Source organism: Lissotriton vulgaris, unplaced genomic scaffold, assembly GCF_964263255.1.
Source record: "Lissotriton vulgaris unplaced genomic scaffold, aLisVul1.2 SCAFFOLD_13784, whole genome shotgun sequence".
Taxonomy (NCBI): domain Eukaryota; kingdom Metazoa; phylum Chordata; class Amphibia; order Caudata; family Salamandridae; genus Lissotriton; species Lissotriton vulgaris.
In genome coordinates, this window is record NW_028244274.1 from 3,133 (window position 1) to 17,847 (window position 14,715).

At 50.9% G+C, this 14,715-nt stretch overlaps 2 non-coding genes across 2 annotated transcripts; both read left to right on the forward strand.

Annotated features, from left to right (window-relative positions):
- Positions 1–12,934: 12,934 nt before the first annotated feature.
- On the forward strand, positions 12,935–13,050 carry LOC147668116 (U5 spliceosomal RNA). The gene has a single exon (XR_015304156.1). It is a non-coding gene; the product is annotated as a U5 spliceosomal RNA (small nuclear RNA).
- A 642-nt stretch (positions 13,051–13,692) lies between these two features.
- Positions 13,693–13,808, forward strand: LOC147668117 (U5 spliceosomal RNA). The gene has a single exon (XR_015304157.1). It is a non-coding gene; the product is annotated as a U5 spliceosomal RNA (small nuclear RNA).
- The last annotated feature ends 907 nt before the right edge of the window (positions 13,809–14,715 follow it).

Below are 14,715 nucleotides of genomic sequence, written 5' to 3' on the forward strand. Positions count from 1 at the left end.
AGAGGAAAGTGTACTGTTTAGTGCAGGGTGATTCACCGTCCAGGCATCTATCAGACCCATTGCCCTGAAGAAATCCAGCATTTTTTTTCCTGGCGCCTCGGCCCGTCTAGGTGGCTGCCTATCTAGGTCCCCATCGAGGGCTGTGTTGCAATCCCCCCCAGGAGTAGGTCACCCTCAGGTAGATTCAATATGTGGGAGCCGAGCGCAGTCAGTGTTGTGAAGTGCAGTCTGGGGTGGAACATACAGTGAAGTTACATTAGGGATTTACCCTTCCACAGGCCCGACACCGTGACAAATCTACCCAGTGGGTTGGCGAGTGACCGCAAGGACCTGAAAAGGGAAGGAGGTGCGCATGAGGATGCCTACCCCTCGAGACCTCCTTGCATAGCCTGAGTGAGCCACTAGGTTATATCCCCATCTATTGAGTGCACAATAAGATGACCCCTGGGTGTGTCTCCTGCAGAAGCAGCACGCCGGGAGCCTATCACTTCAGATATTGCAAAACTATTCCTCGTTTAATTCAGTTCCCCAGGCCACTCACATTCCACAAGAGTAATTTAATGCGGCCCAAGAGAGGAGCCAAATTACCTTTATCGCTCAGCTGTTGTGAATGGGGTCATTTGCAAAACAAGCCAACAAGGGTGGAAAAGCAGGGGGGCGTGGCTTGGATGCCGAGGGGACAGGCAGCGTGAGCCCGGAGCTCTGCGCCCGATCCCCGTTATTATCCTGCTAAACGCACAAACTCCGTCGTGTGCAGGGTTCTCCATGCACTATAAGGAATCGGAACAACAGCGGACCCCCAGGCACGGGTCTTAAGGCTTCTCCAGCGGCACATCGGCCCGGCAGGAGAACAAAGCGGCATTGAGCGCACTGGCCCAAAATGGCGGACAGGACCCGGAGCCGGGGGGGATAGAGACCGAGGGAGCGTGGCGGTCCCCCAGCGACGACTCGGGGAGGAAGCGGTGCTGCTCAGGTTCACCTGGGCTCCTACGGACACGGAAAGTGGTGCCTTTAATTCCTGCAGCTGGGGCGAACTTGGCCGCTGAGTGACTGCGGCTACGGAGGACAAGATGGCGGCCGCCCCGGGACTCGGCAGCCGAGCACAACCCTGTGAGTAGCAGCAGGGCAGAGAGGCGGTAGGCGCGCTGAGCGGCGGAGGACCCTGCTCCGGGCTTTGCTGCGGGACGAGCGGCGAACTTGATTTTCAGGGGGTGAATCCCTCAGAGAACGGAGGCCGGGGCTAGACGGGCTCGACGGGGCCACACATGGATGGAGAGCAGCAGGCGATGGCCGAATGATCAGGAGCCTCTGCTGGCACGCCGCGGAGGCAGGAGAACGGGACTTGGGCTACGCTGGGCCTAACTACGCCTCTGGTGGCACCGGGTCTACGAGCGCTATATGAGCTGATTGCGGGGAGAACCCTACAGAGGAGCCTGGGTCCCGGTGGATGTGGGGCTTGGCTGCCGGCGGCGCTGGCTGCATCGGTGCAACCTGAGGTAGGATAGGAGAACAAACTGATCCCTGAGGGAGCACGCCCTGGGCGGAACTGAGACAGGTGCTACAGGGCTAGCTGCGGAGCCCTGAGATAGCCCTGGGATAGCGCCGAGAGGTCCCGAGACTCACTACCAACCGGACCTGGGCTGCAGCGGTGCTGGAGGGCCCAGGAGACAGCGGAGCTTTGAGAGGAGGATAAGAGCACGGACCCGGCGCTATGACGACCTGAGGCCCCGCGAGCAGTGCGCGGGGTGAGGAGAGCGCAGGGCATTGAACGGTCCTCTGAGTCCTGGGGGAGCGGCCACTGGAAAAGAAGACTGAAGAGCTGATCGGTATACTGGGGCTGGCCGAATCCGAGAGGGAATAACTATGTGGACCTGATGTGGGACTGACCCATTGGAACGGGAAGACGAGACTGCGCAGAGCTTGAAAACTGCTGGGATTTGGGCGCTAACTGACGCCAGCGGTCCGCTGCCTGAGGAGTGTTGGAAGCAACCCTAGGCCTGGCACTCACCACTCCCTAAACCTGAAGAGCGAACCCGCTGGATCCCAATATCCGGAAGGGAGCAGAGAAGAAGCTCCCGCCCCCCCTCTGAATTAGCGAAGCAGGCGCTGACGGCTGGCACACAGATCAAGATGGGGAAGCCCAAGGGGAAAGTGGAGTAGGCTGCGAGCTCTGCGGCATCGGATGGTATGACACAGAGCCTGCGGACCTACAGCAGCTACAAACCTGTATCCTGGAAGCTATCAAGGCCATGAAAGAAGCGCTGCAGCAAGATATAGCCCAGGTGGCGACGGGGCTGGGGCTTCTGCGGGCCGATCATGATAAACTGAAAGACAGGGTTAAAAGTACAGAAAACACCCTGTAAGAGATATTGCCTGAGCACAAATCCATGGAAGGGCGGCTGGCAGATGCGCTTGATCATATACAGGCACTGGAGAGGAGGGCGGAAGATGCGGAAAACCACGGCAGGCGCAACAACGTGCGCTTGGTGGGCCTTCGGGAGAAAAAGGAAGGTGATGACATGGTGGGGTACCTAGGGAACTGGTTGAAGACGGAAGTAGCGCCGGAAGGTCTTTCGCCTTTCTTCACGTTGGAACGGGCACACCGGGTCCCAGCTAGACCCCCCAGACCGGGCCAGCCGCCCCGCCCAGTGGTAATAAAACTGTTACATTACAAAGACAGAGACTGGTTGTTGCAGAGGGCCAGAGACATGGGCCCTTTCCAAGTGGACAACAGTAAAGTAACGCTTTTTCCTGACTATATGTTCGAGACCCAGAAACTGCGTGCCTCCTTCTTGTCACTTAAGCGGGAACTACGAGCGGAGGGCATAACATATTTGCTCCTTTTCCCAGCCAAACTCAGAGTAGTGGTGGATGACAAGACGCTCTTCTTCCCTACATCGGCGGACGCCTGGGCGTGGTGGGACACTTACAAGGCCGGAACGGATGGAGCGAAATTCAGAGCCGAAGAAGAGCAGAGGCGGCAACCAATCCGGAAGTCGCAGAGAATCCGGAAGCACCGGCAGAGGTCTAGAAAACCTACAGAGTCACAAACGGAAGGCGAGAGGAGGGCAGCGCTACAAGCAGTAATTGATTTGTCGGGGATGGTGAGAACTCGTTCATGCGGGAGCTCAGACTTGGAGGGCCATGTTACTGGCTCGGAAACGGACCTATCAGAACTTAATTGTGCCAAGGGCCCGGTGGTGACACCGCAGACATCGGGAGAAATAATTGATGCTTGATAACGGAGACGATCCATGCTGGCTTTGTATGATGCCTGGGGGGGCCGGAGCCAACTGATGTTGAAGCATACAACAAAGCAAGATGGATGTTCGTGAGTGTTTGTGGGGGATTGTGGGGCGGGGGGATGGGACTGTGGTGACCACCTTCGTAGCCGAGTTACGCCTTCCAGGCCCCTAAGGCCGCCGTAGTGCAGACTATGGAATAGTTGGGCAGTTGGGGGGGTTAACTAGCCCTTACTACTTTTGGATGGGAGCTGCTTTTGCGAAGCTGGGTCCTGTTCTGGGGGGGAGGGAGCCGAGAGCAGTTGGGGGGGCTCGAGGCGGGGTGGTTGGGGAGGGGGAGATTATTGTTTTGAGGTTGGGGTGGGAGAGTGCAACCCTGTATGCCTGGATGCGGACTACTGCTGGCTTACATTGCACAATATGGGACCATGGCTAGTACAGGAACAGTGAAATGTGTAAAATGGAACGTGAGGGGACTACATACGATGGCAAGGAGGCATAAAGTTCACGCTTATTTGATTCGGAGAGGGGTTCAGATTGCGCTTTTGCAGGAAACACATTTGACAAAGCAGGAGGGCATTGCGCTGCAGAGAAGATGGAGAGGGCAACTGTTCAATACCACATACTCTGCATTTGCAAGGGGCGCGCTAGTTTAGATACGGGCGGGGACTCCTTTCCAGGCGATCAGGCACACAATAGACCCAGAGCGTAGGTTTGTGGCAGTTGAAGGGAAGCTCAAAGGCAAGGATATAGTGCTATGTAGTGTGTACGCACCCAATACTGATCAATCGTCTTTCTTCACGAAACTCTCTGGAGCATTGGTAAGTTTCTTAGCGGGCCCCGTCGTCATGGGTGGAGACCTTAATTCAGTGGCAGATACTGCTTTAGACAGGTCCCATCCGCCCCTGGGAACGTCCCCAGTGCACCGTCTGGCGAAGCGTAGACTTGAATGGTAAGAGAGTTGGGAGTTGCAGGACGCCTGGCGAGTGCAACACCCAACTGTGAGGGAGTACTCGTACTATTCTAGCCTGCACGACCTTCATGTCCACCTTGACATCTTCCTGTGCTCCCCACTGGTGCTCCCGGCGGTGACAAATACGGAATACTTAACCCGCACGTTATCTGATCATAACCCCTTGCTGCTAACGCTGAATTGGATGACAGAGACCTTGCGTGTCTCGGTGTGGCAACTAAGGCCTGACATACTGGATGACTTATTGTTTCGAGAAGCGTTGGGAGACAGGATCACACATTACTTTGAAGAAAACGATGGCACCACGACATCCAGAGCGATGGAGTGGAACGCCTTTAAGGTTGTTGTTACAGGCCACTGCATCGGGAAATATGCCGGAGTGCGCAAGGCCTTACTTGATGATCTGGATAAGGCAGAGAGAACTCTGCAGAAGGCCGAAATAGCACGCCCTAATCATCCGGAGCTGCAGGAGGCGGTATGCAAGGCCAAGGAAGCAGTTGCCGTTGAAAGGGAGCGACTCCGTAGCTTTGACCATAAGGCTTATATGACGAAAGCGCATGCTGAAGGGGACAAGGCGGGGACGCTGCTTGCCTGGCTAGCTAACCCCACTAGGCGTAGCCACCCGATCTTAGCCATAGAGGGGGAGGATGGCCGTACGCACGACACCCAAATGGGAATACTGGACTGCTTCCACTCGTACTATGAAACGCTCTAAAGAGTGCGCTGGAAGGGCAGGACAGTGAGATCGATGCCTTTCTGGAGGGGCTGCAATTGCCGCAACTTGAACAAGAGCAGGCGGAGGCCCTGGGCAGGGATATCGAACTAGGCGAGATTGGGAGTGCGGTGAAGCGAATGGCTCGTAACAAAACTCCGGGTCTAGATGGGCTGCCCATAGAATTTTACAGCAAATATATAGAACAACTAGCTCCGCGGCTCCAGATAGTATACAATGAGGCTAAGTCTCAAGGAAGGTTGCCTGAATCCATATGTGAAGCTCTGATGATACCGTTGCTGAAACAAGGGAGAGAGAGTAGGAATCCAGCATCCTACAGGCCGCTGTCCATGCTGACGACGGACTACAAAATCCTGAGCACTATATTGGCGACCAGGTTATTGCAGCACATGTTGGAGCTGGTCCATAGTGATCAATCTGGATTTATTCCCACGCGAAACACAACTGTTAACATACGCCGACTAGTACGCCTGCTGGAAGAGCCAATGCCAGAAACACGAACGCCTTTAGTGCTATCGATTGACATTGAGAAAGCATTTGACAGCTTAGAGTGGGAATACCTGTATAGGGTCATGCAAAGCTTTGGCCTTGGAGATGGCTACATATGCTGGACGAAAGTGCTATACGCCTCGGCGATGGCACGAGTACGGGTGGGCTCCCTCGTGTCGCACCAATACCCGGTGTGCCGCGGCACTAGGCAGGGGTGCTCACTTTCCCCCCTGCTATTTGCATTAGCGATAGAGCCCTTTGCAGTGGAAGCCAGGAAGGGACATTAATATAAGGGCCTAGTCTACAGGGGAAGTCCACAGATTATTTCGCTGTATGTGGACGACCTTTTGTTATTCCTAGGGAACGCGAGTGAGGCGTTGGAGGGAGCAGAGAGACTCCTGGTGCTCTTTGGCAGGCTGTCTGGCCTAAAAGTCAACTGGTCTAAATCTTGCTTATTTCCGTTGCGACAGGGGGAGATGCGGCCTGCCACCCGCCCACTGCTTAATTGGGAGCCCAATTGTCTGAAATACTTGGGAGTGCACATATATCACAGGGCAGTGGACCTGCTCAAGGGCAATGTGGGCCGCTGTATACGGGCGTTGCGGGGCAGTATGTCCTTTTGGGTCTCTCTCCCGATCTCGGTGACGGGACGCATATCCCTAGTGAAAATTATAGCCTTGCCACGCCTCCTTTACTACTTTCACACGCTGCCTGTGTGGATACCTAGATCCATCTTTCAGCAATTGAAGTCATTACTAATATTGTTCCTCTGGGGTACCGGCAGGTGTAGAATAGCTCTGACCACGCTACTTCGGCCGAAAGATGAGGGCGGCGTAGCGGTCCCAGATTTCGAGCTCTATTACTTGGCAGCTCAATTGCAGATTTTCACGCAGGAGGTGGCGAGGTTGTATAGAGGGCCGGAGCACGAGAGAGAGAGGGGCACCCCACGGCATGTGCTGGCGTTCATCGCCTTGCAGCAAAAGCTGGCCATCAGAGATTTGTCGCTAGAGGAGCAGACGTTCAGGCTCTGCTGGAACCCGTCACGGAGACGAGCAGGGGTACGACGCATGTATGCACCTGAGATCCCATTGGGTATGGTGACAGCACTCCCTCATGGTGGTGATTGGTCGCGATTGCAGGGATGGGAGGATGCAGGTCTGCAGATGCTAGGAGACCTATACGAGGATGGGGCGTTGATCCCATACCAAACCCTGCAGGATCGTTTTGACCTCCCAAGGGGGGACTTCCTGATGCACGCGGCTATAACAAGGGCGATACAAGTGCACTGGGGGGAAGGGATCCAAGAGCCCACCACGTCCATGGCTTGCCAATGCACTATGATGGCAGCTGGCACGTATAAAGCAGTGGCGTGCCTTTACTCAAGAATGCTGCGCGAGACGCTGCAACCTTTAACGGCACTGAAAACTGCATGGGAATCAGATCTACAGATAGAGATCCCTGACACTACTTGGGCGCAGATAGTGAGGCGGGCGAGGAAGAGCACGAGAAACGCACGTTTTCAGTTGATACATTTCTATGTCCTACATAGAGCCTACCTCACACCAGGGAAAATTGCGAAGTATTTTGGTGTGGAGAACGCGGCATGCCCTAGGTGTAACACGATAGGAGCGGACCTGGGACATATGCTCTGGGACTGCACACACCTACGGGACTATTGGAGGGAGATTGTCGAGACATTAAACAGCGCGACGGACAGGGAGTTACAATTTACCAAGGCTGTGGGTGTGCTGCACTGGTTTCCGCATACGCCCAGGAATAGGATTTCGAGCAAATTTATAGACATGGGTCTGATCTTAGCCAAAAGAGAATTAACAAGAAATTGGAAATCGAAGAAGAGTCCTACGCACAGACGATGGATCAATGAGGTTCTTAAGTGGGCAGCGAGTGAAAGTACACTTAGATACCAGCTAGCTCGCCGCAAATCTTATGACAAAGCAATGGAGGCGGCAATGGAGTGGGAGATGCTAGTGCAGGCTTTGAGAGACAGCATGATGGAGGAGGAGGAAGGACTTTCTGATTTAGGCGATGAGGCTCCCTCACACACACCGGGAGCACATTCTCAATAGTGCATTAGTTACTCCTGACAGTACCAACACACGTACATCAGCGAAGAGCTCAGGCGCAGGTGGGGACACTCGTGGGTGGGAGGGAGGGGGAACCAGGGTGGAAGGAGTTGGGGAAGGGATGGTGATCGGGGTGGGAGGGGCGGAAAAAGTAAAAAGCAAAATAAGGAACTCCTGGCAAGTAGAATAAACATGTTCAAGAGTTGTCGAGAAGGGGGATCAACGGATTGACGCCGCCCGACCTCCGGGTTGTGGGCTTACTGGCTGTGTGCAAAGCTTAACTGGTGTAAGAGCTGCGCATTAGCGCTGGCAGGGCAGGATCATTATAAAGATATGCTGTGTATTGTGTTTCTGCAATAAAAACGGTTTTACAAAAAGGGTGGAAAAGCAGGGACATATCCTCCCACACCCATCTGGCGATCACACTTTAGACATTTCAAACATTGTGTGCACTGATCTACATTCTAACTGGTTGTCAATCTTCAATGCACTAGGAAAAATACTGTACTCAAAACTGCACCACAACTTAAATTTCACAATAAACTATCCCAAAGTGAACCTGCCCAAACCACTCACCTCTCTGCCTCCCTGCAACGTGGACTTACAACTGCCCACCCCCCAATTTTGCAGAGTGACTGTAGACCCTTAAATAGTAACCTTTGGGAGGGGGAAAGCTACACAGCCAACCAACCCTGACTAGAAGATCCAGTTCCCCCATATACTTAACCAAGGGAGACCATAATACAACATTTAACAAGCTGTTGGTCCTTGACTATTATTGAACTGAGGAAATGTTATTAAGGCGTCCCACCCCCCCTGATGGCACATAAAACTGAACAATATGTCTTAGCGTCATCCAGCCAAAATCTGTTAACAATACATACTTGACTGTGTACCCGCGTGTCCATTGTCCATTGTCCAACATAGTGTAGTTACCCCACTCTTACTGGGACAAACCAACAATCCTCGCACTTACGACCTTCACTGGTCTTTCCAAATTCGGGAGGGCTTGCCAGAAGACAGTGTAACATATCCATTACAGTAAGTCAAACACCCTCCTCCCGTTCTGAGCTTCTTTGGCAATGTTTGTGAACTTGAAGGCACCGCAAAGAATTGTTTTTCTGAGCAGCCAGATTTCTACATCCCTCCAACCGGTCCCCGGCTTCCTCCGGGGTCAGAAAAAAACAGGACTTCCCCTCCCCAACACACACAGCGTAGCTGGAAAAAGCATTGCATACTTCAAGTTTTTGTCTTGGAGTGCACGTTTCACTTCCAGAAAGGACCTGCGCATCTTTTGCACCTTCTGCGTGAAGTCCGGAAAGAACGTGATCGACGAGTTTTCAAACTTAAGTGGGGGGAGTGGGCGGTGCGTGCCGTTTGGAGGATAATGTCTCTGTCCCAGTAATTAAAAATTCTCCCCAGGATGGGACGCGTGGGAGCGCCTGGCCTAGGCGGACCGCCAGGCACTCTGTGAGCGCGTTCAAGTGAGAAGTACTGTGACAAGGACCGGGGCTGTAGATGTTTTTGGATTAAGTCTTCGACAAAGAGGTCTGCAGGTTTCCCCTCTACCCTCTTAGGAACCCTGAGAATGCGCACATTATTTCTTCGGGCGCGTCCTTTATAGTCCTCAAGTTTTGCTTCCTGGTCCGAAGTTTGTACCTGAAGCCTTTTGACTGTAGTTTCCAGCGTTTTTGTGGACTTTTGGAGCGTCAACACTGATTCTTCGGTCGCCTTGACCCTCTCCCCCAGATTACTTAGGTTGGCATGCATGAGGGTTATTTCGGTCATTACCGTATCAAGTTTCTGCTTCAGCGCCATGCTGACCTCTTGGATAGCTTCCATTATGTCCGCCAGGGTGGGGGCACCCTCCTCCGACTGCAGTTTCATGCCCTGTGGTGTAGCTCTTCCCTCTGAGCCATCCGTCTTAGATTGGGCAAATTTATCAAGCTTTGTCTGGTGGGTCGGCGTGGGTACCCTGGCAGTAGACATCTTGGTAGCGTCGTCCCTTCACAGGTGTCCCAATAGTGCTCAGGGTGTTGGGCCACTAGTGTGCAAATCCGGCGCAGCAGCTGAGTCAAAACAAGTGGTGGCTCCCAGCCCACCACCTAAAGAAGTTGGCGGCCGGTCACGCCGCCAAACAGTTTCAGAAAAAATGGCGGCCCACTCTAGATGCCAGGGCCTGCCACACAGTTGGAAATTACTCAATCTCCAGGTGACAAAGCGCACCCCTCCAGTGCCAAGCCACAGTCAGAAGTGGCAAACAGTATCGGGCCCTCCAGCCCCTGAGGTCGTATTGACAAGAGTTAAAAGTAGTGGCCCATTGAGAATGGTGATGTAGGTGGAAATGTTGGAACAGTTACCTGATTTCTCTGCGGGCCCCTCTAGCTCGTGTCCTCTGTGCAGATGCGCGTTGAAGAAGGAGAGGGGGGAGGTTCAACAACACACTCCGCTCTGGCCCCCAGGCAGTCCGTGTAGTTGGGTGTCAAACGTGGGACGCAGCAAGCAGAAAGGGAGAAATGAGGGGGGAAGGGAACACCTCACTCAACTGAATCGCGTGTATGTTCTGCCTTGTTATGGCACTGTGTCCCACTTGCCTCGGAACATCTCTCCGCCGACCTCCAGGTCGCACAATCTCAACGGCCGGAGTCTGGAGCTATCTGGGACCACCGCAGGATCCCCATGCTGGCTGCCAAAGGGAACATGCAGCCTTGACTGTGAGTCTGATGGGCAAGACAGCCAGGGAGGCCGCCGACTCAGGAGCCGAGACCATGAGAGGCCCGCTCTCCTCCTTCGTCACAAAGTTTTCCCTTTCACACGATGCGCTGCAGCGTTCTCAGCGCTGGCTCCGTCCAGGAACGTTGGAGTTCCACCAAACTTGGATCGAGTCACCGGCACGGGTAGGGGAGCACGGGACTGTGGGCTATGTTGGGCTTAAATGGATGAATGCTCGTATAATTGGGGATTTAGTCGAACGGAGCTCTAGTCCTTTGTGGCCATCTTGGGTGGTGGCTGGCCACGCCCCTGATGCATCATCCTTTTTTTTATCGAATTGCTGCAGATGCATCAGTCTTATTTCCAAACATAGCAATGCAGCGCTTTTGGGCTTGATGCCATGCAACATGCTTCGCACAAATAACGTAAGTATTTTTGATGAATCCGCGGGTCCTTGCACCATGGAGCCCTGTATTGTAAATACGGCGTATCCATGGTGTTGTAGGATTTTTGCCACAGGGGCAAGTAATTTTGATGAAGCAATGAGTCATTTGTTGTAAATAAAGCCCTAAGATTTTACGCCGTGTTTGCATCACATAAGTGATGGAAAACAATGAAAAATCTTTTTTCACCTCTTTACCTTCCAGTGTAAAACCTGTTTTAAGCTGGAAAATCACTTGAAAGTAACGTAAAGAAGCAGATAACGCTGCTGCTTTACATTACTTAGCGCCAAAAGGGGGTACCAATGTGTGGTGCAACCACCCATGGTTACTGACTCTAAGCCCTATTTACTTAAATAAAGTAGACAAAGTTTAGCGCCAGGAAATAGCACCCATTTCAGATAAGCGCTATGAAAGAGAAATGTTTTTATTTATCCTTTCTTTTCTGACTTTGCACGTGTGCTGCACTGTACAGCACACATAGAAAGTGGGAAAAGTTTAAAGTTAGGGGCATATTTACAACAAACTGATGCACCGCAAGCCAGCTTGCCACGCTGCGAGTAAAGTGCAGGAATGTGTCATATTTACAACAATAAGACGCATCAATTTACTTTTTTTTTGCTGGTGCAATTGGCTGACTAGTGCCAATGCATACACCCTTGCACCATGGTGCAAGGGTGTATGAGTTGTAGGAATGATTGATTTTGTACAGGAAGGGACACTTTCTTGCAAAAAAGCAATCAATGGAGGTGTGTTCCTTTAATTTGGGCTGTAGAATGCGGCACACATACAAAGAGGAAAAAACAAGGAGAAATAAAGCTATTTCTCCTCGTTATGCCTCCCCGAGGAAGGAATAGGCTTTTGACACATTACCAGGTTTACAAGTCCTTGTGAATCTGGGAATACTTCAATATCAATCTGCGTTGCGTGGGTACACCCACTGCAACACCCATGGAACGCCTCTTTGCGCAGAGTAAGGCAACGCAACCACTGGAGCTACTTTGTCTTACTCCATATCTATGAGGCCATGCGTGGCCTTGTAAATATGAGTCTGCACTCTTTGCCGCCGCTTCGTCACCGCCAGCGCAGGCTCCATGTAAATATGCCCCTTAGTTTAAGCATGGTATTTTGTACTAGATCCTTCCAGTGCAAACCTATGTTAGTCTCGTGGAGATGCCCTTGCACTGTGGTGCAAAGGTGTGGCCATGGTGCACGGTCGCACATTTCTGCGACTGCGTTAGGGAGTGGGGATCATAGTGCCATATTGCCATAGAGCGCTCTCCTGCTCCCTCCTTCTCAAGCAGCGCAGTTGGTGACAAACTAATAAATCTGGCACAGAGTGTGGAGTGTTCATTTGAATTCTCCCAGGCTGGGGAGAATGCCACAAATACAATTGGTTACTAGTACATCTTTCTAATTAATGTATCTAGGTGGCGCTATATTCTGACCCACGGTGAATAATGGCCATTTCATTTCGAAATATTTTTTTCCTATTATTTGTAGTCTTATATAGCGCGACTCTGGCTCGAGAGCACTTAAGCGCTTTAGAAGAGAACCAGACATCTTCCAGGGACGGGGAAGAGTGATTTTCTCAGAATCCCTTGCATTGGGTGGAAGCCGTGATCCGAGCCGGGTCACCAGCTCCAAAATGTGCAGCTTTTGCTGCTGTTCTGCGGGAGAGCCCCATTCAGTGACCCGAAAACACAGCTGTGGGAAGGGGGTGGACGGATCCGGCGGTGCCTGGGCCGGTCAGACCCTCAGACCCCCTACAGAGCTTGAGGTGCACGTGAGGAAGGGGCGACTTGACAACCAGAGCTGCGACCCTGGACCAGGGTTCGAGTCCCGGCTGCGGCTCAACAGCAAATCAAAGACCGGCGGGTAATTAAATATTTATTTTAAACTGCCCACGTGTAGTGGAGGCAGGCTTGTGCTCGAGTAAAGCGTTGTAATACCTAGAAAAGGAAAAATTGCGCAACGAGAGCAACAACAAAAGTAAACCCTGATACACTCTCGAGGGTCACGTGTGACTGAGAAGTGTTGTCACGGGGGCTCCAGGAGGGTTTATTTGCATACCCACAATCCTCTTTCACTTATAATCCTTCTGATGCAGTTAAAGTAATTTCCCCACTTATTTTGATCAGAATGTTAATGAAAAAGTATTCACGAGAACATGTTTATAATTGCAATTTAGTTTTCCTGCTCACACTGAGTCTCCACAGAGTTGTGTTTACTCCGGTCTCTGCCATTGTTCTATCACTTGCATACTCTGGTTTCTCTTCAAACCGAATAAATCTTTCGCCTTTTACTAAAGATTTCCGTGGAGAGGAACATTAAAGAGTTTCACTCAATTTTTGAAAGTTCTATCTCTGATAGAACTGCTCAATTCTGTAAAAGAGAGAAATTAGCATATGTAAATTTATATATACATGTTTATATAGTAGACAATTGAAAAATGGTTGAACACTATATATCCTATCAGGGTATTTTAAAGTGAGCCGGTTAGATCCTTAGATCTCTGCAGGAGCTTGTACTGTGTGAGAGGCGGAGGAAGGGTCGATTAACAGTTTGAGCTGCAATCCTGGAACCAGGGTTCGAGACCCGGCTGCGGCTCAACAGCAAATCACGGAAAGACCAGCGGGTAATTAAATATTGATTTAAAACTGCCCACGAGTAGTGGAGGCAAACTAATGCTCGAGTAAAGCGTTGCAATACCGAGAAAAGCAAAATTGGTAATGAGAGCAACAACAAAAGTAAACTCTCATACACTCTCGAGCGTCACGTGTGACTGAGAAGTGTTGCCACGTGGGCTTAGGGAGGATATATTTGCATACCCACAATCCTCTTTCACTTGTAATCCTTCTTATATAGTTGAAGTAATTTTCCCACTTAATTTGATCAGAACATGAATGAAAAAGTATTCTCTAGAACATGTTTTAAGTTCTCATTTAGTTTTAAGCCCCACACTCAGAGTCCAAGGTGTTGGGTTCACTCCGGTCTCCTCCACCGTCTACTCTTTGGCATACTCTGGTTTCTCTTCAAACCGAATAAATCTTTCGCCTTTTACTAAAGATTTCCGTGGAGAGGAACATTAAAGAGTTTCACTCAATTTTTGAAAGTTCTATCTCTGATAGAACTGCCCAACTCAGTTAAAGAAAGAACAACAGTACGTACTTACAGCCTCTATATTTCTTCTGCGGCAGAGTCTATTAAAGCTGCCAAGTTTAGAGATCGCGATTGTATAACGTTTCAATGTTCCTTTGAGAATAATGGTTTGCAGGGGCTTGATCTCAAAATCATCACCTCTCTCACTGCTTGCTGGAAGCTAATTTCACTTTTGTGAAATGACTATATGCATTTTAGCATGTAGAAATACTTATTTTACCTTGAATATATGAGGTTTCTGTTTTAATAATTGGAAATCTGACGGAACGAAATATTGCGGATTTATTGTACCAAGTTCGCGCCAATTCCGCCCACCCCTACTTTAAATACCCCTGCACCCCATAATCATAACCCACCCTTACTCTATAAAATACCCCAACACCCTTAAACACTAACCCATCTTAACCCTATAAATCTACCCTGTACCCCAAAACCCAAACCTATCCCTAAACCCTAAAAATACCCCTGTACCCCAAAACCAAAACCTAGTCCTGAACCCTATAAATACCCCTGTACCTCAAAACCAAACATACCCCTGAACCCTAAAAATACCCCTGTACCCCAAAGCCCAAACCTACCCCTGAACCCTAAAATACCTCTGTACCCCAAAACCCAAACCTAGCCCATAACCCTTAAAATACCCCTGTACCCCAAAACCCAAACCTACCCCTGAACCCTAAAAATACCCCTGTACCCCAAAACCCAAACCTAGCACAGAACCCTAAAATACCCCTGTATCCCAAAACCCAAACCTAGCCCTGAACCCTAAAAATACCCCTGTACTCCAAAACCCAAACCTAGCCCTGAACCCTTAAAATACCCCTGTACCCCAAAACCCAAACCTACCCCTGAACCCTAAAAATACCCCTATACCCCAAAA